Below are 10343 nucleotides of genomic sequence, written 5' to 3'. Positions count from 1 at the left end.
GTGGGGGTGGTGGAGATGTGTTGGCAGGTTTTGCATTTCTTGTCATGGCACGGTCTGGATCCTTTTGGTGTGTTCTGGGCTTGAGGAAGTTTGCTTCTGGTGATGAGGTTGGCGAGGTTCGGTGCTTGTTTGAAGGCTAGGATGGGTGGCTCTGAGAAGATCTTTTTAAGAATAGGGTCTCTGTCTAGTATGGGTTGCAATTTTTTGAGGATTTTTCGTACAGGTTCAAGGGAGGGGTGATACGTCATAACCAGCAGTATGAGATTTGTGGGGGGTTTTCTTCTGTACTGCAGCAGTTCTTCACGTGGTATCTGGGTGGCTCTTTCAATTCAATTTAATTAAATCATCAGCATTCATGTTTTTCCTGAATCTTCAGTCCCCGGGTTACTAATTTATTTATAGCTAGAAGTGCTACATGAGTGGGGGGAAGCAAAAGGTTCTACAACCAGATTGTATTGAATGCAGAAATACTTGGCCATTCCTAATAAGACTATTATCATCATCCAACAACAGTGTGGCACTAATAATTAGGTGCATATTTTTTATTGCTTCTCCTTAATCTCCAGAGCTGCTCTCTCACTTTCTGGCTATATTTGGTGTATTATGGATGTGTGAATAAGAGACATTTATCTGTCTATCTTGGTAGGTCAGTGTCATCCAGCTTGCATTCAAACTCCCATTTTTAAATCAGAAATACAGCCTAAGATTTCTCCCTTTGGATCCTCTCCATATGGAGTGCAGCTCACATCTGTGTTCAATCAAATCAGTTGCTAAATGTCACAATGCGCTCATTCACAGGTAGCTTAAAAACATTTAGCTGGTAATAAAACAATCTGGGGCTAGAAGAGAATAGCTCTTCAAATATACCGTACTGAAAATCTTTCTGTCAGCAAGCTCATTGAGTACAGGGGGCAGAGGGGTATGCTGACCACTGTGGACATGGGGTGGGGGTGGCGGGGGAGGTGGGGGAGAAGTGTAGGTGAGTGGAAAGGAAGACTTACCTTCTAGGGCTACTGCTGCCACCACTGCAGCAACATCAGCCCCACTCAGGTGGCAACAACATTGTGGTTTGGCTCCCTGGGAACTGACCCTAGAGCCCCATTTGCTCCCTCACCTGGTACGTACTGGGTGCAGAACTACGCCTGCTCTGGCAAAGGTTCCCCAGGGGGTGAGGGGGCACCATTTCACTCACCTGCCAGCTACACTGATGGTGTGGCACTGCTCTGCCCAGCTCCTATGGCCAAGCAGGGCTGCTCCCACCATGACAGACTTCCAGGAGGCAAATCTGGTGCCCGGGGCTGATGTCCCATTCATATCACCCTAGTAATGCTGCTGGTTCCTACAGAGCAAGGGTGTTAAACTCACCTGGCCCTGCAGGCTGGATGAGTGGCACAGAGCTGGTCCTTATCCCCAGCCTAAGACCTTCAGAAATCTGGCTTTCCCTCCAGTTAGGCTTGCACAGGGATCTGGAGTGTAAGTGCTCTGAAGCAAACTTCCAGGAACCCCAGAGGCACCACCACAAAGGCCCAGGTTCTCTTGACCCACTAAAATCCTCATCCACCTTGAGCACTATCCCAGCTGTCTATTTTTGACCCTTGCTCTGTAGCTAGGTCCCACTTGCACAGCTCTTCAGCACAAGGCATATTAACCTCAAGGTGAACTTTACAGTAATTTTACAAACATACAAATTTGCAACTATGCAAATTATTTGCATATACTTTTCATAGACTGCCCCACACACAGTTGCACAAGATTTCACTATAAAATGTAAGAGCTTCCATAGTAGCACTTTATAAGAACCAATAAGGAAAGCCAAGTGTCAGGGGCTTCTGAGAAGTTACTGGGTGTATACCTACAGTGCTATTTATAGGGGTCTACCAAACTTAAGGAGGTGGCTGGCTGATTTTATGGGCAGATCCCGGGGCTGGCCACCATTTTTGCAAGCTCAACATGGCAGGCCACCTCCCCACTCTGCCTCTGATTGGCTGAGGGGCCCTAACAGTCTCCCCTCCCTTGAGATTGCCAGATGGCCCAAAATCTGTGGTTTAATTGCTTAACAATATTTCCCTTAATGGCTTCTGTGAGCTTAATCAGGGGAAGCCAGGGTGCCATTAAGAGATACATTATTAAACATGCCATTATTAGGCAATCTAAGCACTTAATTAAACTCTAAACTGAAATATCTTATTAAAATAAAGCTATATACAACATGAATTATAACCAATATAGTGGGTACTCTATACACTTTATTAACTAATATCAACTATATATTAAAGGACACTATAAAACAGCGTTTACTAAAACTGAATGCTAACCTTGAGACAGACAATTCATGCTAGCTATTAAATGCTAGCATGCTGCATCCAGCCCCAGTTGCTGCAGAGAAGCATTCTCTGTCTCTGTGGGTGAACACTTGTCCATCCACTGAGTTCGCTGGAATGGTGAGGCAGCATTTTGCAAGGACATAGAGATGTAGAAACCAGCCACAGACAGTGTTCTCGACACAAGCACAGGCATCCAGTACTCTGACAAAATTCACATAAGCAGCACATTCATTATTATGCTCTTTCTGCCATTCAGGGATTGATTTCAGTAGCTGAGGGTCACAACTTGGAGCAGGCACTGGTTGTGGTCTTAACTGCAAACAGCACAAAGGAAGGTGGCAGTTGATTGTCTGAACTGCAGTGACAGTGATGGGTAGTACCGGTTCAGCTTCACATCTGTTGCTGGGAACAGTTCTGGTCTCCACTGGTTTTCATGAGGACAAACTGATAGTTCTTGTGATGCCCTGTCTTCAACCCAGCTCATCAGTTTGCATGTGTGGTGGATCACAGCCTGCTGGTCTTCAAGCCACATTAGAAGCTCCATGAACCAGGTAGCATTTTCAGCCACAAACATCACTTGATCTTGAATGTCGACTCACCTTAAGAGATCGTGAAGTTTAAGCATGCACTGCGTGCTAGATGTGATTTCCAGCTCCTTGCTCACAAACGGCTGGTTAACCACACAAGGCTAACCACATTGGGGAACTGTGTGCACCAGATATGACTTACTAAAGACAGAATGTGCTCATTGCAGGTGACAAGAACTGCACTGGGCAGCATCCCTTGGAGCACATCAGAGAAAGCCTCACACAGCATGGCATTGTAACAGGAATGCTGAGATCTTGTTAAATTATAAGTCATAGCTCACAATTAATTTCCCTATGGTCTGAGACAGTAGAAAAAAAAAAATCAGACATGATGTGAACCATGCTCTGTTTGAAACACAGGCATGTCCTTGTCTGTCTGGCTCCCCAGTACACAGAAAATGTGCAACATGTAGTTATCTTGAGGGTCGGTGGCTTCATGAGCCGCAATGGAGAAAGAGCCATACTCTGCCAATGCAGACTTTGTGGACTCTACATACAAAGCAATCACTGCAGGGAGGCACAGGGAAAACTACCAGCATTTGCCACATTTTAGTTTAGGTAGTCCCTTAACTTCAGGTGACCAAGTTTCTCCAGCAGGATGTTTGCCACCGCAAAAGCCTCCATGAAGGAAAATGCCACCTCTCACCTTACCAAGCAGCTTTCTGTAGTCCTTTTTAAAAAAGTGAGGACATGGTTGCTTGTTTCTTGCTCTGACCTTCAGTCTCTGCAACAGCCTTTTGTTTCATGCGCTTTGGACTAAATATCGATCTATACTGGTTTTCCTTGACACATCCAGAGTCGCATTGCAGGCAGTACAGAACAGTCTGCTTCCATCTGTGCACAAGGTCCCTGCAGTATACTCTCTTACATGGTTCAGTGCTGAAATGTGTTTGGCCACCTTGGAGGATTTCTTTTCTCAGTGGTAATGCTGAAGAATTCTCCTCAAGCTGTAGCATGCTGTGCCAGTATGCCTGTGGCTGCTTTAAAAGCTGGCACCAAAACCCTCCTGCTTCCCTGGTCCCAGACTGGATCCTGGACTGAGCCTATGTCAGGGGCTCAGCCTCTAATTTGTTCCCTTTCTCCCCCTTCTCCCTTTCCACTCCCTCACCCTCGTACTTCAGGACTGCAGGATTTCCAACGCTTCCCATCCTTTTCCATGCTTGCAGCTTGGTTTTGTTTTTGGGAGGTCTGGGGTTGGTTTTCTTCGCAGCGACCCCACCAAAATTGTGAAGCCCACCATTTTTTAATGAAATCTGCCCAAATTTGTGGTTTCTGCAAAAATCATGCGATTGCAAATTTGGTAGGTCCCTAGCTATTTAGGGTCAATGTTAAGGCCATACTCAGAGCCAGTGCAGTCTATCAGCAATGAAAACTTCTCAATTCGATCCTGATGGTGATTCTGCCAAATTGCACAGCTAGGGCTGGCTCAGGGTGGGGCTCACTGGTTTTGGGGTCAGAAGACTTAGGCCAATATGCGGTTCCCCTCATCATGGACTCCCCAAATTTCCTGTTCCTTATTTCCAGCCCTTGTAACTCTTACTTCCGGTCTCTATTGCACAACATTAGAGCAAAGCATACAAGAAACAAGTAATTTTCAGTCTGGTTCCTATAAGGAGTCCACTCACAAAACAGGCTTTAGTATAGGGTGCAAGACACAGATAGAGAGGGGCTGATCATATAGCTCTGACTGGTTTGAGAACCACCCTCAGCACTGGTCTTAAATCTCAGCGTAGAAATACTGTGAGTGCCCTTTTCCAAGAAGGCTTCATTACAGACTGTCAGTGGACTGCTTATCTTTGAAAAGACTACTAGCAACCCAGTTCCCTGCACTGCATCCCTATTAAATTACAGGCAGTCCTGATTCACCGTAGTGTTTTCCATGTCTATGTCTGTAAAACTACCCACAACAGCATTTATTTTCATATGATTTTTCCATTAAAAAACATCTCTACTCACCTCTCCTGACACTAATAGCATACCTCCTTACAGCCAAAAGCTTACCTAAATAGAAGGCCACTGTAAATTGCCCAAGCTTGATTTATTACAAACTCCTCATAATGAACTCATCATGTTGTTAGAATTCCTAAGAAATTCTAAAGGTTATAAACCTCACAAACATCAGCTTCTCTCCCGTCTTTTCTATCCACGTTCAACTAATCATGTTTTTGTCTCCCTTCTGTCTCATTTTCAGAAAAGTAAGGATGAAGAAACAAGTTTTGCCACACAGGCTGAGAGACCACAGTTATTCTCAATACCTTCACGAGCCAGTGCCTTACTGTTGTGGGAGTCTGTGCTTCTGGAGAATCAAGTGACCTGTTGGGTAATTTAGACCAATCCCACAGCCAGCACTGAAGAAGAGTTGTGTGATCCTGAATCTCATGATCAGTTGGTACAGAAAGGAGATATTCCCTGCCACTGCTACAGGTAAGCTGCTACATTTAAAACCAACAGAGGGTTTATTCCATTAGTACGTGCATTGTATAAATGAAGCACAGACTTTCACATCTGAATAGACATGTTTATAAAGATGGTACGTGAAACAGGCAGAAGTAGTCAATGGGTGGAAAAAGTCTGGATGAAGGCAGGTGTCTATAATGGGCAGTTGATGCTACAGTAGTAGTAACTTATGGATATGTGTAAAAATAAAGAGAGTCATGAACTAAAGTGATCTCTCCAATGCCCAGATTAATCACATAACTGCTTGAGAGATCGAGAGAGATCTCAAAACATTTTTGATCATCCCTTAAGGTTATAAAATAAAAGCCTACAGAGTTCAGTAGGTATTTGTGGTGTTTTATAAACCTGCTCAATATGGTATGCACATTTTTACATGTAGCATTTTACATTTACAAGCTGTTGTTCCTTCAGGAAACAATGCTGATGGCAAGTGATGCAAGGAAAGTATGAGTTTAACTCCCAATAGAATTTGCATTAATCTACTATATGGCCAACATCTGGCTGGTGACTCTCATAGTCATTCAAAAAGTTCTTTGCAGCCTTTTAGCTATCTGACAACCTAATGTTTCCTGTAGTAAATACTGCTTCTCCAAGCTGCTACTTTTTTAGATAGAGGTTAAGCACTCATCAAAACTACCTCCCACCAACAATACTCCAGTGCCTTGTAAGGTTCCAAATTCTACAACATCTGCCTCCATTTATTGAGCAAGGAACCCCATAAAATGTTGCCCAGCTGTCAGCTGTGGAGGTATTCTGACAGTATTTGACACAAGAAAGGAGAAGACAAACTCACCCCATATGTACATTGCAACTTATGATTCAACTTTTTGCCATTAGACATAATGATCTCTTCTACCAAAGAGCCTGCCTGTTTTTCCTATCTAGAAGGGATTGGTTACCAGTGAGAAGAGCACGTATAATAACCTGGATGGAGAAAGTCTGGATTTGCATCACAGCACTATGGCTTTTCACAACAGTAGTTTCTGCTAAAGCACATTGTGCCTTTTGAAATGCAATGAATCCTGCAATACCAAATACCACACTGTGTTGTTCCTTAATTTATACCATTGATTTAAATATCCCCAGGAGACCTCTAGGACAGCTTTGTTCAACTTTTAGGTGACTTTCATCTCCACTAGACTGACTTGTGTCTGCTGGACCATCGTGCAGGTGTTCAAGATCCATTTTACAATGCAACGCTTCTGAATTCTGTCAAAGCCTTTTCCTTTTCATGCTTTGCTCTATGACTCCTAATTTGTTACTCAGCTCTCATGCACTGCATAGCTTTTAAAGCCTGATGAATAGGACAGCTGAATAAGTTTGGCTTTTACCTTCCTTTCAGTTTGCTCACCCATACAGGTATATATGCCGCTTAGAAATTTTAATGGCTCGAATGCTTTTCGATTGCTCACATTTGGTGTCTGGAGATTAGCTGTGGAAAAGCTCTTTCTAGGAAAGAGTTCCTTCTGATCAGCTTTGTTGTTTGCTAATACAGCTAGCATGGAAAATCAAGTTACCCCTTCTTTAAAAACAGATCACGAGGAAATCAAAAAAAGTGGTAAACAATGCTGTAACAAAAACTTAGCTACTTTCAGAGAAATCCCACATCATACAACCTCTCAATAAAGTGGGCTTTACTTAAAGTCTTCGCAGAGGGACCAAAAATTAAACAGTTCTTTCACCCTAGTGGTGGTTAAACAAAAAAGAGGAATCAGGCATGAGACACTTGTTGGTTAGCATGAATGAAACCTGTATAGATTGCTTGCTACTATCTATACGGTACAGGTTTCCCTCGCTTTATGCGGGTTCTGCATGTGCAAATTCACTCTTATGCGATCTGTGTGGTGGAAGCACACAGTCAGCTGCTTTGTGTGGTACACTGTGGGAGTGATGAGCAGCAAAATATAGTCTCCTGTGTGGATCTGTGCTCCTTGCTCATTGTCTGCGACATGTATTTCTGTAGTTGCCATTCCCATTACAATAGCGCCATGCTTGTGTGCACTGTCTGCTGCTGGAGAGTACCAAAATTTGTATTGCAAGTGGCAGGAATGGGTTTGGGTGTCAGTACAGTCGAGGTCTTGGAACGTATCCCTATTGGTTACATTATAAAGTGGGTTCCCTTTATGTGAATTTGAGTTATGCGCTGTTTTCCAAGAATGCATGTACAGCATAGAACGAGGGAATCCTGTACCTGTTTGGCAGTTAGGAGACTTTCATTTGTAGGGCTATTAGATGCCTTTAATTCCAGGGGTGGGCAATTATTTAGACTGGAGGGCCATTTAGGGAGTTTTGGTGTGCTGTTGCAGGTTGGGTCAGCACTAGCTCCTCCCTGCCCTTACCAGTTCACCAAAATTCCCTAAGTGGCTCTGCCCCACACATGGCTGGGCGGATGGAGTGTGGCCACAGGCAAAGGCAGTGGGGAGCGGTGTCTGGGAGTGGGACAGGTAGGTGAGGTCGGGATCTTGGGATGAGGAGAGCATGGGACTGGGGCACCGGCCAGAGCCATGATCCACTCCCCACATGCCCCTGCCCACAGCACCAGCACCCATCACGGTGGATGCATGGGAAGCAGATTGTTGCTCTGCCCCGAGTCCTGACTCTGCACTGTCATGGTCCCCAATATCCCAGCCCTACCCATGTGAATTTCAGATGTGACCCGATTCAAACACGTGTTCCATTCTTTGCTACCAAATATATTTCCTCTATGCATCAAATTATGTTGAAAGATAAAATTTTAAAAATAGGTCTTTTTCTGACTGACTTTTTATTACCTATATACAGTTCTGTTATCCTCTAGAGATGGGGAACTGAACCGTAAACACTTATTAATACTAAAGGTACATTGTTTCCTTTCAGTTCTATGCATATATTTGGCTGTAATGCATATTCTCAACAAGAATATATTATTCTCAACAAGATCACTTCATTGAAAGGAATCTCAGTAAAAAATTCTTTAAAATTCTTTTAAGATACTTTAGTCTTAGAAATTTGTCAGATTTAAAAAAAATTAAGCTGCATATATGTTGGCATAAAGTTAGATTGACACTTCAGAATTCTGTTCCATTGATTTAATGAATTAGCTACATTTTGAACCTAAATCTTTGGAAATTTCTACCTGTGTCTACATTTTAAATATCTATCACTTATACTATCTATCACTTATACAGTCAGGATTCCTTGTAATCAGATGAAGGTCCTATGAGAATGTCTTCTGCATTCAGAACTGCTTTGTAATCAGAAGATTTTAATCACTTGCTGTCTAGGTCCTGATGAGAGGGGAAATAAGTACTTTAATGGGTCCTTTCCAACTAAAAATCAAATCTTATCCTTAAAAAATAAAAGGTGAGTATAATATAAACTGACAGAAGCTTGGAAACTTGGAGGCTGGCTCCCAAACTCTACCCAGACTATTGCTTATGGGAAGAGATTTAACAGCTGCTGAAGAGAAAGAGCCAACTTGCACTTCACACATCCAGGATTTCACAAATGCAGAATAGCGTTTGCCTGTGGTATTAGATTCCTTTTTTTTTTTTTTTTTTTTATGAACTGCCTTATTTTTAAGTCCTCTAAAAAGGCCCCCAGAATTTAAACATAGCATTCCATTAAAATATTTAAACCACATATTTATCTAAGCATTTATTTTGCAAGATACTATATGGCAAGCACAGCATTTAGGCTCATGTAAACCCCAGATTTTCAGACAAGCTTTTACTGAGCCTTCCTCTTTTTCATGACCAAATAATCCTCTGGACAGCTAATGACATGATTTTCTTTTACATTAGTCCATGAGCTACTATTTATATCCATAATTTACTCTGATCATGAAAAGGCATCTTTGAAGTAATGAAAAGGAAACAGAAGAAATAACAGATTCTTGCTATATCTTGCAGCTTTGATTTTATAAACTGAGAGAGTACTGTGAAGATCAGCTGCTTCTAGCCAATGACACAAACTTCTTTTGAAAATGTTTCCTTGTTTCTCCATCTAAATTGACTTGTAATTCCTGGTTAATTCTTGATATCCATTTGTATATTGAGGGAACAGCTTTTCTGATTTCCATTGGCAAATGAGGCACAATACTGCACAGAAAAATTAAGAACATAAAATATTCTAAAAATATTCTAAAATAGATATTTATTTTTGAGATGCACAGAATAATATTCTGCATATTTCTGTAAGAGAACAGTCCTTGATTTCAACACAGAATCTATATTCTTTTCCAAAAAATAATTCAATTTTAAAGTTGTACATAATCTTATAGCACATTCATTACATGCCTAAAACTGGGCCTGCAGAAAGGAAAAGACTACCTTTTAAAATTTTGGGCAGAAGTCTCAAAATGTAGAAGTAACTTCCAGCTGAAATGTTTTTTTCTTGGTCTTGCCCAGCTAGCAGGATGTTCCTTTCTTTTCTCAACAGTTGCTGTCCAAATTCCATAATGAATCTAATTAACCTCAGCCCTGCATCCAACACCTCTCTTCTAGCTTTCCACTTTGCTACCATTCACAGTTCACCCAACTCCTTGCTTTCCAGTCTTATTTTGATTCCTCTTTCTCTCTTGTCCTCACCTCATCATTGCCCACAATTATGCCGGCAGACTTCAGCTTTCTTGACGATAAATCATCTGATTCTCATGCCTGTTCTTTTCATGCCCTGCTCTTGATTCTTATTCTTCTTTCTCCTATCTCCAAGCTTGGCTTTCCCTCAACATTTAGTCGTGCTGCAAAGCGCTTTTGATGGAAATCTTAAGAGAAAACTTACCTCCCTCACTACAAATTCATTCCCTCTTCCTTCAGCTCTGCCATCTTGTTAGACTGAAGAGCTCTACTTTTCTAGCCTAATTCACTGTTACACCCACATATCCACCCCCCTTTTGCCATCTTTTCCTCATTCCTCAAACCACCCTCTTTTTAACTTCACTACTCTCTTTACCCTACTCTTCTCCTTAACTGCTCACTCTCCTCTAGCTCTTTCC

At 42.2% G+C, this 10343-nt stretch overlaps 1 protein-coding gene and 1 long non-coding RNA gene across 4 annotated transcripts in view; one reads left to right on the top strand and one right to left on the bottom strand.

The window, feature by feature from the left end:
• The window catches only part of LOC112547963, a 42057-nt gene extending 36743 nt beyond the window's left edge, over positions 1-5314 (top strand). The window contains exon 3 of the long non-coding RNA XR_003091751.1: positions 5103-5314. This is a non-coding gene — a long non-coding RNA (uncharacterized LOC112547963). The remainder of the gene's footprint in view (positions 1-5102) is intronic.
• Positions 1-10343, bottom strand: part of EYA2 (EYA transcriptional coactivator and phosphatase 2) — a 149065-nt gene that overhangs the window by 57198 nt on the left and 81524 nt on the right. The window lies entirely within an intron of this gene.

Source organism: Alligator sinensis, unplaced genomic scaffold (assembly GCF_000455745.1).
Source record: "Alligator sinensis unplaced genomic scaffold, ASM45574v1 scaffold76_1, whole genome shotgun sequence".
Taxonomy (NCBI): Eukaryota; Metazoa; Chordata; order Crocodylia; family Alligatoridae; genus Alligator; species Alligator sinensis.
Note: the sequence above shows the minus strand (reverse complement) of the source record. Positions and strands in the feature narration are given on the sequence as shown.